This window comes from Pongo abelii, chromosome 5 (genome assembly GCF_028885655.2).
Source record: "Pongo abelii isolate AG06213 chromosome 5, NHGRI_mPonAbe1-v2.0_pri, whole genome shotgun sequence".
Classification (NCBI taxonomy): Eukaryota; Metazoa; Chordata; class Mammalia; order Primates; family Hominidae; genus Pongo; species Pongo abelii.
The window spans coordinates 11,675,530-11,690,798 of NC_071990.2; the positions used below are offsets into that span (position 1 = coordinate 11,675,530).

The window sequence follows — 15,269 nt, forward strand, 5'->3', positions numbered from 1 at the left end:
AGCTGATGCCTGTCCCTTTAAAATGAGTATTTTAGAAACTTTGCATTTTCCTCTGAAATGTACTCTGACTTCCTGCACATGATCCTCCCCAATCTATGTTATTTTATCTATTTATTTATTTACTTTGAGATAAGAACCTTGCTTAATCGCCCAGGCTGGATTGCAATGGCACAATCTTGGCTCATTACAACCTCTGCCTCCCAGGCTCAAACGATTCTCCTGCCTCAAGCTCTCAAGTAGCTGAGACTACAGGCATGCATCAACACACCTGGCTAATTTTTGTATTTTTTGTAGAGATGGGGTTTCGCCATGTTGCCCAGGCTGGTCTCGAACTTCTGGGCTCAAGCAATCCACCCGGCTCAGCCTCCCAAAGTGTTGGGATTACAGGCGTGAACCACTGCTCCTGGCTCTGACTACATTATTAACTGGAATTAGTGATTAGTTGCATAGTGTAGAGATCTGTGCCTTTAAGAACAGTAGAGATGCTTCCACAGGGAAGGAACATAAGCTTGCACAAAAGGCCTTTTCACTATGTTGTCTCCCATATGAATTGGTTCTAATCTACCCCATACCGCTTCCAATGTATTCCTATATGTCAGGATAGTTTCTTACCATGGATTCAAATTCCCATTAATATTTTTTCTAGTCAATATTTCCTCTTCTACTGACATGGAGGTCATACCCTCCATGTGTATTATGAGAGCGGTTATTTTAGAAATTATAACATGCTTATTTAACCTGGTCATGGCTGACATAGGTCACTATCTGTAGCCCCTCATCCCCCAACAGTCCAATAGGACCTTAGAATACCTCTATTCCAATCACCCCCTCTCAGTTTACACTCTATTTTTGCTTGGCATTTTAGCTCATTTTGGGGGATTTTTTGTATTTTTAATCACTACACATTGGACAAATTCTTTTCCATTGCTTTTAGTATCCAAACCTCCGTTCTGAGATCCTATTTCTTCTTTCTAGAGTATTCCCTTTAGCATCTCCTTCAGAGAAGACTTGTGGGTGGGGAAGTCTGCTCTAGTGTGTCTGAAAATGTCTTCATTTTGCCTCTATTGTAAAAGACACTTTCAGTGAGTAAATAGGTTGACAGTTTTTTCCTTCAACACTTTGGAGCTATTATTCCATCCCTGGCTTTGCTATTGCTATTAAGAAATCAGCTATCAATCCAGCCATAGTTTCTTTTTAGGAAATCCATCCTATTAATCTGGTTAATTTTTGGATCTTCTTTTTTGTCTAAGGTTTCTGTAGTGTCACACAGTAGGTAGATGAGAGTGGTTTCAGTCCAGCCTTAGTCCTGTATGGAATTTATTTTGCACTTCTTGAATCTGAGGATTACTTTTGCATACATTCTGGGAAATAATCAATGTTTATCCCTTCAAATATTGCCTTTACCTCACTCTTCTTGGTACCTTTTATTCTGCTTTATTTTAGTGTTGGGAATTTCCATTACTTTCTTGCTGGTAAGCCAAGCATTTAAAAAAGATTTTTAAGAAATATTTTTATTCAATGTTTTGGGTGTCTTATGAAATATTTTTTTTTCATGTTACTGTTTCGCTATATGGCCAGAAATGAAATCACTCAGGACTTTTTTCCTTTGAATGAATAACTTTCTCCTCACATTAAAGATCATGGGCATGATTCAGAAGGAAGCTGTTGATCCATGAATTTTAAGGTCATGGATCAACAGGGTTCACTTGGGAAAACGGAAGCCCATCCAGGGATTCCAAGGAGGAAGGGTTTCAAGGCTTAGGAAGCTGTTGAAAAGGGAAGGGCAGTGAAAAATAAAGGAAATTTCAACCAGATGGGGGTGATTCATGGGAGCTCACCAAGAAGCTGCTACAAATGTCAAAAGTCTTCATTAACTGCTACCATTGATCTCAGCTACTTGCCGGATGAAGTGTGTGATTCCTAGGTGCTTTTCCAGAAGCCACTGCTAACCTCATGTCTGCAATCTTCCCACACATCTATTTGAAACTACCCACTAGGGAATAATGGCTTCTCTTCCTCCACATCTCATGAGAATGCCTCTCATTGGCTGACTGTTGCCTGGAACCATATGGAGAAAGGGATTCTAGCAACAGTGGATGGCTCCGGGTTTATCCCCTGCAACGCAGTGGAGAATGGAGAAGAGGCAATGGTGATTCCAAGTCAATAACGATTTGCATGGGTCGTTAAAGTATCACTGATAGCACTTTATATTGCACATGTAATATATTTGTTTCTGATAACAATGCGGAGAATTAAGAATGGTAAACATACTTTGCCTGTTTAAAGGAACCCAATATCAAGAGAGGTTTATTAATTTTTCTGAAACCACCAGCAAGGCAATGGCAGAAATGGAATCAGAGTTGAGGTTTTCTGGTACTTAATTCTTTTCATGAAATAAAAAACAAACTTGTCAATTATTTTTACAACTTGGACATAGAGCTAAGAAATTTTGCTCCTCCTCTCACACCAATCTGACTTTTAGGGATCAAGCTCTAACACTTTATTTCTAGTAGCTTATCCCTTTCAACTTTTTAGCCCAAGTAGACATTTTTAAAATGTGAAGGGTCATTTGTGAATAGATTTGAGTTACCAGATGGTCCATTTCCTGATGACCTATACCTGAAGATGATTAGATTATATGCATTGTGCTCTAAAAGTCACCATCTGAAAAAAAAGAAGCCACTAAATCTAAGGGTCATTCTCATTGGACATGCAACTCAATCTTCCAGTTGTCAAATATTCAACAAATACTTCTGAAGTGCCTTTTTTTTTGCCAGACTTACAACTTCTGTGATCCTGATGATATTTTAAGCTTCTGACTCTGACATTAGGTTAGTGAAGTATTATTTTAAAATATGTCAGTAAGAGTATGCATATTAATTAAAATGTTCCCATATGTAAGCCTTAAACTAAACTCCCTGTGCCAATTGGAGACAAAAGACCTTTATTAAATACTATTAGATAGGTTAAGTATTTTACTATTTCTGCCAATCACTGCTACAAAATAATATTCATTGTCAAGCATGAAATGGGTAAAAAGGAAATCTCATCTTATTATCGTCTCTTAGAGTCACATGTCCTAAGATGATAGCAAAACCAGCATTTGCAAGCAATGGCCATATCCTACTCCTCCTGATCAGTAGGCCTGTTATTATCAGGGTTGAATTCTGTTTCAATGCCATCATAATTACATTGCTGGTTCTCTGAGCAGATAGAGGGAGGATGCACCAACACACCTAGAGATTTTTGTGTTAATCGAGGTGCTCTCAAATGGCATCTGGGGCCATTTTAATTGTCAGCTACCGTTAAAAGTTTGCAAGTACACTCTGCCCTCAACATAGAATCCCTAAGATCAGTGATCTGAGTGAGAATCAACAGAATCCCAAATTTGAGCAGACCTTTTACTCACACTTCAGTAGATACTGGCGGGTCCCCCGTCTCTCACATGGCTTAACATGCATGATCTTCCTAGAGACAGAGCTCTTTCTTGTCCTCATTTCTAAACCCCTCTTTAGTTTTACCCCATTGAAAAGTTTTAGAGGAAATGACAAATGCAGCAAATGCATGAGAGTGACAGAAAGGGGATGAAGCTAGGGTAAGTAGGCCGATGATAGGTTGTAAGAGTTGATGAGATTGAGGAAAGAGATGGCAAAACAAGGACCTTCTATACAAATGGACTTGGATCTTGGATTGGAAGAGGAAGATAAAGGGCAGAGCTGAAAATTCAGAAACTCAAGATGAGAAATATCTAAGAGCTAAGGATCCACGTGACAGACATGTAATACATGGGCAAGTGTAATTACACTATCAAGAGAACTACCAGGAAATGCTCTGCAGAATTATTCCACTGGCTGGTAATCCAAGGACCTGGAGGTGGGAGGAAGACGAGGAATTGGACAAATTCAAATTTCCAATTAGGCATAAATGGCTTCTTAGTAGGCAGAGAAGATGATGAGACCAGGAACAAGGTGTGGGGGCTGGTTGAGAACCTGTCAGCAGCTCCCTATTCAAGGCAAGGACGGAACTCCACAGCCTACAGTGTGTCTGCCTCTGGGGTTATTAAGCAACCAGAAGCATGACAGGGCCTTTTCCATGCTGGCTATTTAATCAGGAAGAGGAGTGTCAGTTCTAACCTGGCAGAGAAGGCGCTCTCATCCTCCCAGCAGGCTGCTCTCGGGGATTTTTCATGTCTGTCTTGAGTTCATGGGAGTTTGGCTCTTTCCTTCCACTTAGATTTTTAGTTTTTGCTCTTAGTATTTCAGAGAGATTTAGGATCTTCTGTTATGAGTTTCTCCAGCCTGGTTATTCTCCAGCATCAAGTCATTCTTCCGCTGGGGTGTTACACATGGTTGCCATGGAAGTGAGCACTGGTTGATTCACACAGGAGAGGGACTCACTAGCAAGCCCTCAAGGGCACTGAATAATTCTAATTACTAAAATTCCTAGTAACTTCTCAGAAGACATCTATACTTTTTTGATCACTAAAATCCTTTGACCTTGATTGAGAAATTAGAATTTATTTTTTTTACTGGTTTTCTTCTGTTTAAAAAGCAGCCTGTTGATAATAGGAAATCACTGAATAATGGAATTTTAAAAATATGCTACTCTTGAGCATACATTGGAAGTTCTTTGAATTGGGATTAAAAGGAGGAAAAAAAGAAAAGGCATGCTTTCATCATCCTGGTCCCTGCTCTCCAGAGATGAAGAAAGCAAACACAGTGAGTACCTAGTTCTAGCTATGGAAAACCACCAGTGGACTGGTCGTCCTCTGGAAGTGTTCACTGTTAGACTTTCCTCTGTTTAGCTTAGGATTTCTTGAGAGGCAAAATGCCTTTATTGTGCTTATTCAGGTAACTCTGCTTCCTAATCCCAGTTTAGCTTTTGATTTCACTGTGGCATTTAAGGCATTCAATGTCTCAGGGTTTCCCAGGTAAATGACGGAAAAGATTCTGATCTACTCTAGGTTAGGAAGTTAGTGGAATGAATTTTTTAAAAAAGGGTGACTAGAAAGTTGTTTCAAAACAAGGAACCACCCATCAATAACACTGTAATGCTAAAACCTGAAATGATATCCAAGTAAATATCTGGGTGTGGTGAATGATTCCACTTTATTTCTGCTCGGGAGCTTTGGTACATGTTCAGCAATGCTCTGAACAAGGGCCTTTCCCTCAGGATGCCATGGAGACATTCACACATTGGCTTAATTTATGTATCTCTATTCTCCCTAGACTCACATGAGAAGTTATTTCCCAATACTAATTGCTGGTCATTGTTGCCAGTCATGTTTTCTCTTTCTCATGTAGACCTGGTCTAGAATATGGCAAGAGCAGATTTTAGAATGTAATGGTACAAGGGGGTTGGACCCAGTGGCTCACGTCTGTAATCCCAACACTTTGTGAGGCTGAGGCAGGTGGGTCACTTGAGCTCAGGAATTCAACCTGGTGAAACCCCATCTCTAGTAAAACACAAAAAATTAGCCAGGCGTGGCATGTGCCCATGTGCCTGTAAGTCCAGCTACTTGGGAGGCTGAGGCTGCAGTGAGTGGAGATCATGCCACTGCACTCCAGCCTAGGTGACAAAGCGAGACCGTGTCTCAAAAAATAATAATAATAATAATTTAATGGTACAAGGGATGGGGAATCACAGTTGGGTGACGTGATGTGAAACAGTTGCTTTTGAGATTGTGATTTTAAAGACATTTCATACTCCCTACCTTGGAAAAGTGTCATTTAAAAAATGCATTGAGATGTTACCATCGGGGGAAACTGGGCAAAGAGTACACAAGCCCTCTATGATTTCTTAAACTTACATGTAAATCTACAATTATCTCAAAAAAAAGTTTAATTAACAGTGAGTTAAGGAATAGAGTAAAGGAAAAGTATGCAGATAGTAGATGCTGGCTATGTGTTTATACAAAGATTATGGAGAAGAAATTTATTTTTTTCTGACTATGGGGCTGGGCTTGCCTTGAGTAAGGGATGTATTAAGTACATGAGTATTAGAGAAAACACAGGTTTGTGACTTCAGATCATATTCTAGACCTAGCTCTATCACTAATCAGTTCTGTGGTCTTGGGAAAGTTGAATAAACGACTGAAACCTCAGTTTCCTCTTCTGCAAGGTGAGCGGTTTGTAGAGATTGAGGCATTTCAGCTCTACGATTCTAGGTTGACATTTATGTCTCCAGGAAGCAACACAAGGGAAGATGAATTAGGGCTCACTATTTGATAGCAACTAACACTGACTCAGATCACAACCAACACAGATTACAAGCAATTTACAAAGACAATGAATGTTGTATTAACAGAATCAAAATGGGCATTTTAAGTGTGTATCAGAAATATATTTTTACTCTCTTCTTTTGCCTGGAAAACAGAATAAAGGAAAAATAATATACAGTATATTTCCAGTGTCTCCCTACAAAAGAAATGTAGAGTCTGAAATTCAGGCAGAGCTTTTGTTTTTTTTAGTAAGTCATGGAAGTGATTCCAACACTAACCCACCCTATATGATGGCAACATCTCTTAAATCCCCCCAATCTTTTACTCTCTAATCTAATTATGAGCACTTGAAGGTAGAGACTATTCCAAGTTCAAAACCTTCTATCAATCTCCTTTGCCTACAGAATAGAAACAAAATCCTTAGCATTCATGTCCTTCAATATCTGACCCCACATCTCTTTCCCCTCTTTGATACCTTTTCCCCTCTTTGATACCTTTGCTCTTGCCAAATTAACTATACTAGGTTAAATAGTGTCCTCAAAATTCATGTCATTCCTGGAATCTCAGAATGTTACCTTATTTGGAAACAAATGCAAATGTAATTAATTAAGATGAGGTCATACTGGAGTAGGGGACCTTAAACCAATCTGGTTGGTATCCTTATAAAAGAGGAGAAGAGGCACAGAGGCACATATCTGCAAGGAGGAATAGGTAAAGACAGACACACAAACAGGGGAAATGTCATGTGATGACAGGGCAGAGGCAGCAGTGATGTGTCTACAAGCCAAGGACTGCTGGCAACACCAGAAGCTGAAGAAGACATGGAGTAGCTTCTCGTCTGGAGCCTCCTGAGAGAGTATAGCTCTGCCAGCACCTTGGTTTTGGACATCTAGCCTCCAGAACTGTGTGAGAATACATTTCTGTTAATTTAACTCACCCGGTTTGTGGTGCTTTATTATGGCAGCCTAGGAAACAAATACACGGATCTACTTACTCATGGTGCCCTGAGCCTGCCTTGGGCTCAGACATTTCTCTCCTTCAGCTCATTATTCCTCATACTTGCACATCACTTGCTGTCTTTTCTATCCAACCTTTGAACCCCAGCTCAAATCTCCAACTCATTCATCATCTGTTCTAATCTGTGCAGTGGGAAGTGACTTTCCCTTTAGAAGTATGCTCATGGCATTCATTGGACCTTATCCTGCACTCTTTGACAGCATCTTGCGGCTTGTTCTTTGACTTTTTACTATTTTCATGATGGGAATATTGTCTTTCATCCCCTGCTAGCCCAAATGGTGCCCACTCTGTGCCCAGGACATGATGAGATTTTAATGAATATTGGTTGTTGGGTTAATGCTTTGGCAGTGGATGCAGAGTCATGCAGCATCACTCTTTAAAACAAGAATCCCGTATGTGTAGCTACATGAAACACAGCCTCCAGGTTTTCTCCATGGTCTCTAAAGAAAGTGGCTTTTTTATCATTCTCAGCAAACTATCTCAAGGACAAAAAACCAAACACCGCATGTTCTCACTCATAGGTGGGAATTGAACAATGAGAACACATGGACACAGGAAGGGGAACATCACACACTGGGGACTGTTGTGGGGTAGGGGGAGTGGGGAGGGATAGCATTAGGAGATATACCTAATGCTAAATGATGAGTTAATGGGTGCAGCACACCAACATGGCACATGTATGCCTATGTAACTAACCTGCACATTGTGCACATGTACCCTAAAACTTAAAGTATAATAATAATAAAATAAATAAATAAACAATAATAATAATAATAAAAGAAAGTGGCTTTTTTGTACCCTACATGAAGCACTTCGGGGTGGTATTGGTACGTTCAGAAGGTGCGGCAAGGTGGGGCATTGATTCTGGCTGCAAAAAGGAACATCTGGTCACAATCCATTAGTCTGCTCTGTGATAGTTCAGAAAGCATGCTGTCCCACATCTTGGGGTAAATAAAGCTTTTACTCTCTTGCTTCTCTTCTTCTGATCAACTTGCCCTGCTCATGTTCCAGGCCAGTGTTGCAGAGAATATAATTGAGGTCAATATCCCTTTAGGCAGTATGGAGGAAGGGCAATCCCGCTCACCCAGCAGGAGTGAGATGGGGCTGGTGTAGTGACTCATATCAAGTGACATTTGCAAAGGGAGGCCTACCGTTCACTAGCGAGATGCCAAGCAGTGTCTTCTGTTGGGCCCCTTGGAAGACTGATGTTTAGCCAGCAATTCTCTTTTAGGAAACAGGGGCAGAGAGGGGAAGTGGAAGGGAAGAGGAAGAGTAGAAGAACCTTTTGGAAAAACCTGAATTTGACACTGTCAATATTTGGGAATGTGCTGTCACCTTTATCAATATCCTACTGCTCACTACTTATATCCTTTGAGATCTGATATCTCCTTCTCTGACCAGCCATTCTGAGCTTTACCTTTTCTACTTTTACCACACTTTGCATCTGTATCATACAATCTCTATCAAATTATATACGTAGTGCCTTACTTTTTCTATTGATAGGTAACTGCAAAACTTTTTTTTTTAAAAAGAAAATACTTAGAACAGAGGTCATTATTACATGAGTTTTGCTATACGTAGTGTAAGACAGCCTTTTCAAAACTGGGGTGAAAAGGGTTACAATGCAGAGACCTAGGTTTGCATTCAGCGGTGTTATCTTATAGCATAGGAGGCTGAATAATGGTCCCCAAAGATGTCTATGTCCTAATCCCTGGGACCTGTGAATATGTTGATATGTTACCTTGCATGACAAAGGAGATATTGAAGATGTAATTAAATTAAGGATTTTAAGATTAAGAGGCTATCTTGAGTTATCTGGATGGGCCCATTGTAATCCCAGGTGTCCTTATAAGAGGGAGGTGGGAATGGCAGAGGCAGAAAAAAAGGTGATGCGAAGATGGTGGAAGCAGAGGCTGGAGTGATGTGCTTTGAAGGAGGAGGAAAGGGCTATTAGCCAAGGAAGGTAAGTGGTCTGCCTGGAAGAAGTAAGGAAACAGAGTCTCCTCCAGAGACTCCAGAACGAATGCCACTCTGCTAGTACCTGGATTTTCTCCCATACAACCCATTTTGAACTTCTGGCCTCCAAACGTTAAGATAACACATTTGTACTGTGTTCAGTTATGAAATTTGCATTAATTTGTAATAGCAACAAGCACACTACTCTGTTCTCTCACCTTGTTTATTTATTGTGTGTTTACTGCTTATCTTCCCCACTGGGATGTGTGTATAGTCCACAAGGACAGAGCATAACCAAGGCTCTATCCTCCCCCCACACACTCTCAAAACTGCCCTTGAACAGGTCACCAGCGAGTACGAAATTGCCAAGTCCAGTGGAAAGGTCTGATTCGAGTCCTCTTACAAGATCATCATATTCACCTCTCAGCAGCTTTGGACATAAAATACTTCCTCCTTCTTGAAACATTTTTACACTGAGCTCCAAGAGACGACACTGCCTCGGGTTTCCTCCTAGCTCACTGGTACCTCCTTCATGATCTCCTTTGTTGAATCTCCCTCCCCTTCCTCCCAACCACTGAAGGCTGGAGTATTCCAAGACTTAGTCTCCTGGAATATCTTACCTAACCATAACTACTCCCTAGGTGATTTTATTAAATTTAACTTTAAAAACAATCTGCATAATGAAGATAATCAGATGTATGTCACCATCCCAGAAAGCTACCCTACACATGTCCAAGCTAGAGCAGTATGTCCAGCTGCCTGTTCCACATCTTGACATCATTATCTAATAGGCGTCTGAAACTCACGTGCCTAAATGGAACAATTGATTTCCTTATTCACAGTCCTTGCACCTCCCAAGCCTCTGTATCCATGCTCCTTCCCTGTGGCTTAGGCTAAAAATATTTTCTCTTTCTTTTTGCCGTATGGATTATTAAGTATATACATGTATGTTAGGGAGGGACAAAGAAGGTGTCCCTGAAGAGGTGACTTTTTCTATCATACTCAGAATAAAATGCAAACTCCTTGCAGGTCACATGAGGCATAATCTGAAACCTGGCTACACCCTGTCATCTCCTCCCTCCTCATTCTGAACCAGCCATGCTGGCCTTCTTGTTTTCTAGAGATGCCAGTATTTCCTTGGAGGCTTTTTAAACTCGCTGTTCTGTCTGCCTGAGCCTTTCTTCTGCCAGAATGTCCTGTGGCTGTTTCCTTCACCCTATCCAAATTTTTATTAAAATATCAGCTCATCATAGAGTAATCCCTTGGCCACCATAATTTCCCTGTATGCTATTAAACCTGCTTTTTTTACACACACACACCCACCCACACACCACTCTGTTCTCTCGCCCTGTTTATTTACTGTGTGTTTACTCACTGCTTATCTTCCCCACTGGGATGTGTATATAGTCCACAAGGACCGATCTTTTCAATGGTCTTGTTCATTGCTGCATCTTCAGCTCTTAGAGTAGGGCCTTGTACATAGTAGGCATCTGATAAACACTTTTTAGCACTTCCTTATGTTAAAATCAAATGTCTTGCTTATTATTATAGATCTTAGCTATATTGCATATTACATTAGGTATGTAATATCTCTCTTAAATTTCTTAAGATTAGGGACCATATTGATGTTTTTCTTGTCACCCACATAAGGACACAACAGCCCAAAGCACATACGAGTGATTTTCAAATGAATGAATCTTCATTTTGTCTTTTTGATTTGAACTCGGCAATGGAAATCATCTGGGGGCCTTCTTTTCAAGTGTATGTTCAGTTATGTCAGGTGTTCTAGGTAAGAGGCCCATAAATGGAATTTGGAGGGCTCATGAACCTCCTAAAATTGTACATACACTTTTATGGGTATTTGTGTTTTCCTGGAAAAACAGTCTATAGATATTTTCAGGTTCACAGAGGAGCCACTTCCCTAAAGGTTGAAAACCACTGAGTTGTGCCAAGGTATGCAGACTGTGGGTGACCTATGCCCAGGGCTGGGGCTTAATGGAGGGTGAGGAATCAGGAAGGGTGGGAGGAGTTTGCAATGCTTGGGATGAAGGGTGGCTGACCTTACTCACCCCCACTTAGCAGCCCAACAATTTCACACCAAGCTTATGGGTGGCAGAGAAAAATCTGTGATTGGGTCAGAATGCTAATGATATCATCTGGCATGCTATGACTGAGGGAGAAACTAGAAGATTTTAAGTTTTACTCCCTGGGCATTCCCAGCACATCCCTGGGAGAGGGCTCAAAGGCCACCCAGGCCAACTAGCCATGCCTTGCTCATGAGTTACAGTCAGGCCAGGACACGTAGGGCACAGAACCCCTCCTGTCCATGTTCTTCCTTCAGCAATAACCATGTCCCTCCGCATAACACCACTATGCCACTGCCTTGTGTAAGCATTAACTCACTATTTCAACTTCGTGTGTGTACATTAGACTCAACCAGATTTAAGATTGCTAGATGTCAAAACCCTCATTAAATATCAATCATAGTGTCACACATGTAGTGGTACTTAACTGCTCTTTTTCAAGTGAATAAATGACAACATATTAAATAACTAGGTGGCTGTATTTGGGACTTTCTCCAATTTAAAGAGCCAGGGAAAGTCCTGTCTCTCAATAGCAGATTGTTTTGAAACCCCCATTGACATCAATGAAACTTTTTTAGTTCTAAGACTCTGTGGTCATGGATTGAGAATAAGCTAGTGGATCTTGGCTGGGAATTCTTAAGTTTTACATGAGAATACCTTATATTCATGCAGTCCTTGACAGTTGTTAAAGTTTGCACACACATTCTCAATAATCATGTACTATTTTCAAAGATAGAAGGGGCTCTGAGGAGTTCTCTGATCTATTTCACCTCTCCTTTGGGGCAACCTGAACAATTTAGGTTGATTTCCAGAGAAATAAGTCCCCCAGCTCCCCTTGGGTTAGGATCTGATAATTTTCTCAGTTACTGAGAGTCCTCTTACTGCTATTTAAATCTGTCTGCTCTGATTCTATCTTTAGTAGGCATTTAGATAAGACCTGAGGAGTTAATGTTTTCCTGGCAAAACCTGAAGGGCTACTTTGCTGTTCTTTCCCTTGTTTTATGAAGACTGGAGAACTGCTTAGCACTAAAACAGTCAGATTGATCTAGTTTAATTAAGGTGCCCTGTCCACGGTGGATGCAAATATCTCACTGATGTTTCTATTTAGTCTGAATACATAACAAGGGCAGGAAAATGTCTGTTAGAGACACAATCCGCTTAGAATAGTCCTGCTGCAATGACAAGTTTCCAATGAGCTGCAAGGGTTGAGCTGGGAGCAGCCCAAAGACTTGATTAGTCATGAAGGTCCTACAACCACACTGTGTCCAAGGGGAGAGTGGTATTTCTTACTTTGACAGATACTACTCATAACAACTGGGGCAGCATCATAAATGGCAATGGGGAGAATATTTCAAAGCTAAGGCTAAAATAGCAAACATAGGGAGTGTTGAGAAATGAAAGAAGCTTTCAGGACAGCATGGCGCTGGCAATGGAAGGCAATTGTTCTTCTACTGTGGAAAGGAAAAAGGAGCTGTACAGGGAACAGGGCCAGCCCCACGCAGAGGCACCTAGTACCAAATGCCCAGCCGGACTGCCCATCATTACTCTGGCTGCCATAATGGTGATTTCCCAGAATTGTATTCCTTCCTTTGGACTGTCATGGACAGGCACTGGCAAAATGTGGGAAATGTTAACAAACTGACACAGTAGCAGCCATTTCTACCATGAGTTCACACTAGTATTTAAGAACTTGGCAGAGAACTTTCCTTGAGGAAACAGGCCAAGAGGATTTAATAGTGAGGACAGAAAATGTCCAGAACAAGGAACACAGTCTAGAAGACAGAGATGAGATATAGTTATTAGGACACTTAATTTGGAGCAGACACCAAAAGAAGGCAGGAAGTTTGAGGATGACTGTGTTAGGGACACCTAAGGCCAGTTTTGCTGATACCAACATTTTTCCTAGAGATGGATCTGTTGAGAGTTTCTTCAATCAAATTAAGAGAAACATAGAAACATCTGCATATGACCTAGGGTAGCTTCCTCCTCCTCTTCTCTCCTTGTCACCATTGTTCCACTTCCTTTGACCCTTGCTCCTTTTCTCTGAGGGATTCAGGTTACTTGAATGACCAAAGGGCAAAGGGCAAGGTCCACAGCACCCCTCAGCTTGTGAGGCACAAAAATATTTAAGCATCTCCGTCGCACAGTATCTGCCTTGCTAATTAGCTCACGGATGTGATGTATGTTATCCAGCTCTCTGCTTCCAAAATTATCACAAATCCATATGGCTGTTTATTTACCAAGGTCACAAATATTGGATACCATCATCATAACCATTTGAAAGAAATCCAATTTTACATCAACCCTAAAATGGGGGGGAGATGGTAGTCATTGTGAAAAAAGCTACAAGATGAGCACACAAACCTTGAGAAGGTGTTTGCTAGGTGCATTTGGCCCCACATAAAAGATACTTACAAGACTCTGCTTTTTTATTATTTTAGTAACAGCTAGCTCAGCCAGTAGTTTCAAATCTCTTCATTTTCTTAGAATTTTGGCTTAGTAGCATACAGATGAGGATTCGTTTGTTTTTTTTTTAAGTAAGAAGTCACACTTTGCTATATTGATCAAGCAAAGCGAGGTCCTTTTGATTGCCTGGTGAATTATGAAACAAAACCAGATCGAATCACAAGTTCTGGACTTACTGCAGCAAAAGGCAATGAAGGGTGCATTAGCCTTGGATTTCCATCCTAGCTGTGCCTCCTACGAGTTCAGTGGCCTCAGGCATATCACTCATCCTTTCTGAGCTTTTATTTTATCTTATTTTTTCATTTGTAAAAATCAGGATTATAGTAGTTCTCTAAAGAAGGCTGTGTGAATTAAATGAGCCCATACCTGAAACACATGCTTTGTACAATATGAAGTACCATTTCTTAAAAAAAAAAAAAAAAAAAAGCAGGAATATTCACTACATCAGTGTCTCAGATTAACATTCATGGGAAACTGGGAAGGTGAAGAGTTTGACAAGAAAAAGTTGAGAGGAGGAGGGTTCCTGAGAGGTCAGACTTATGTAAGGTTCTGGTCCTGAACTCTAAAAGAGTTCAGAGCTGTGTTCTATTAGTCAGTCAATCATCAATAACTCACTGAGCACAAAATTTAAGCTGAAATTAGTTTTTTTCTGGAGACTGGGGCTTGTGGCAGGGGCAGTGTTAGTGGACTGAGTTGTTTTTCTGAGTTGGTCATCTCGTGAGTTTTAAGACCATGGAAAGATGGGCAAGAGTGAGGGTAGAAGAAAGTTTGTGAGTGAACTTTTGAGGAGTCTTGACATGCCACTTCCTTGTGCCTTTCCCCTGGTTTTTTTTTTTTTTTTTTTTTTTTGAGGTGGAGTTTCACTCTTGTTGCCCAGGCTGAAGTGCAATGGTGCAATCTTGGCTCACTGCAACCTCCGCCTCCCAGGTTCAAGCCATTCTCCTGCCTCAGCCTCCTGTGTAGCTGGGATTACAGGAGCATGCCACCACACCCGGCTATCCCCTGGGGTTTTAAATGTCATTACCTTCACGGAATCTAAGACCTTTTTATAATCTCCTGGTTGATGTGGAAATACATTTGTAAGTATCGAGAAGCTGAGTTAGGTCTTTGAACAATTACTTCGTTCACATTGTGCCAAAGGTTCAGTTATCCTCCTCCAACCGAGACCTGGCAACCTCATGCCAGCCCTGCTTGTCTCGGTCCCTGTTACTGATATTCAGGTTCCAGTGACCTAAAAATCTCAGAACAGGCTCTGTTTACTATTTAGCTTCTCCAAAACACAAGCCTGAATAAAAAACCAAATGGAAATGTATTCCTAGAAATATGTAAATGCTAATCCCATTTGTGATGCAGGATTGTGACAAAGTGTGTTACTTAAGTAGCTGCTGCTCAGCTATGAGATATTCTTTGGATGTTGGGGTGGGCTTTTTTTTTAAAGCTTGCTTCATTCCGTCCATACATCGGAAGTTTATGACATATTTGCAGAAGTCGCTTCTCCTTCAGGCCTGCCCTCTCAGAACTGTATG

The 15,269-nt window shown here is 40.9% G+C and overlaps 1 protein-coding gene across 3 annotated transcripts in view; it reads right to left on the minus strand.

Moving 5' to 3' along the window:
• ADTRP (androgen dependent TFPI regulating protein) overlaps window positions 1-15,269 on the minus strand; it is a 67,972-nt gene that overhangs the window by 37,444 nt on the left and 15,259 nt on the right. The window lies entirely within an intron of this gene.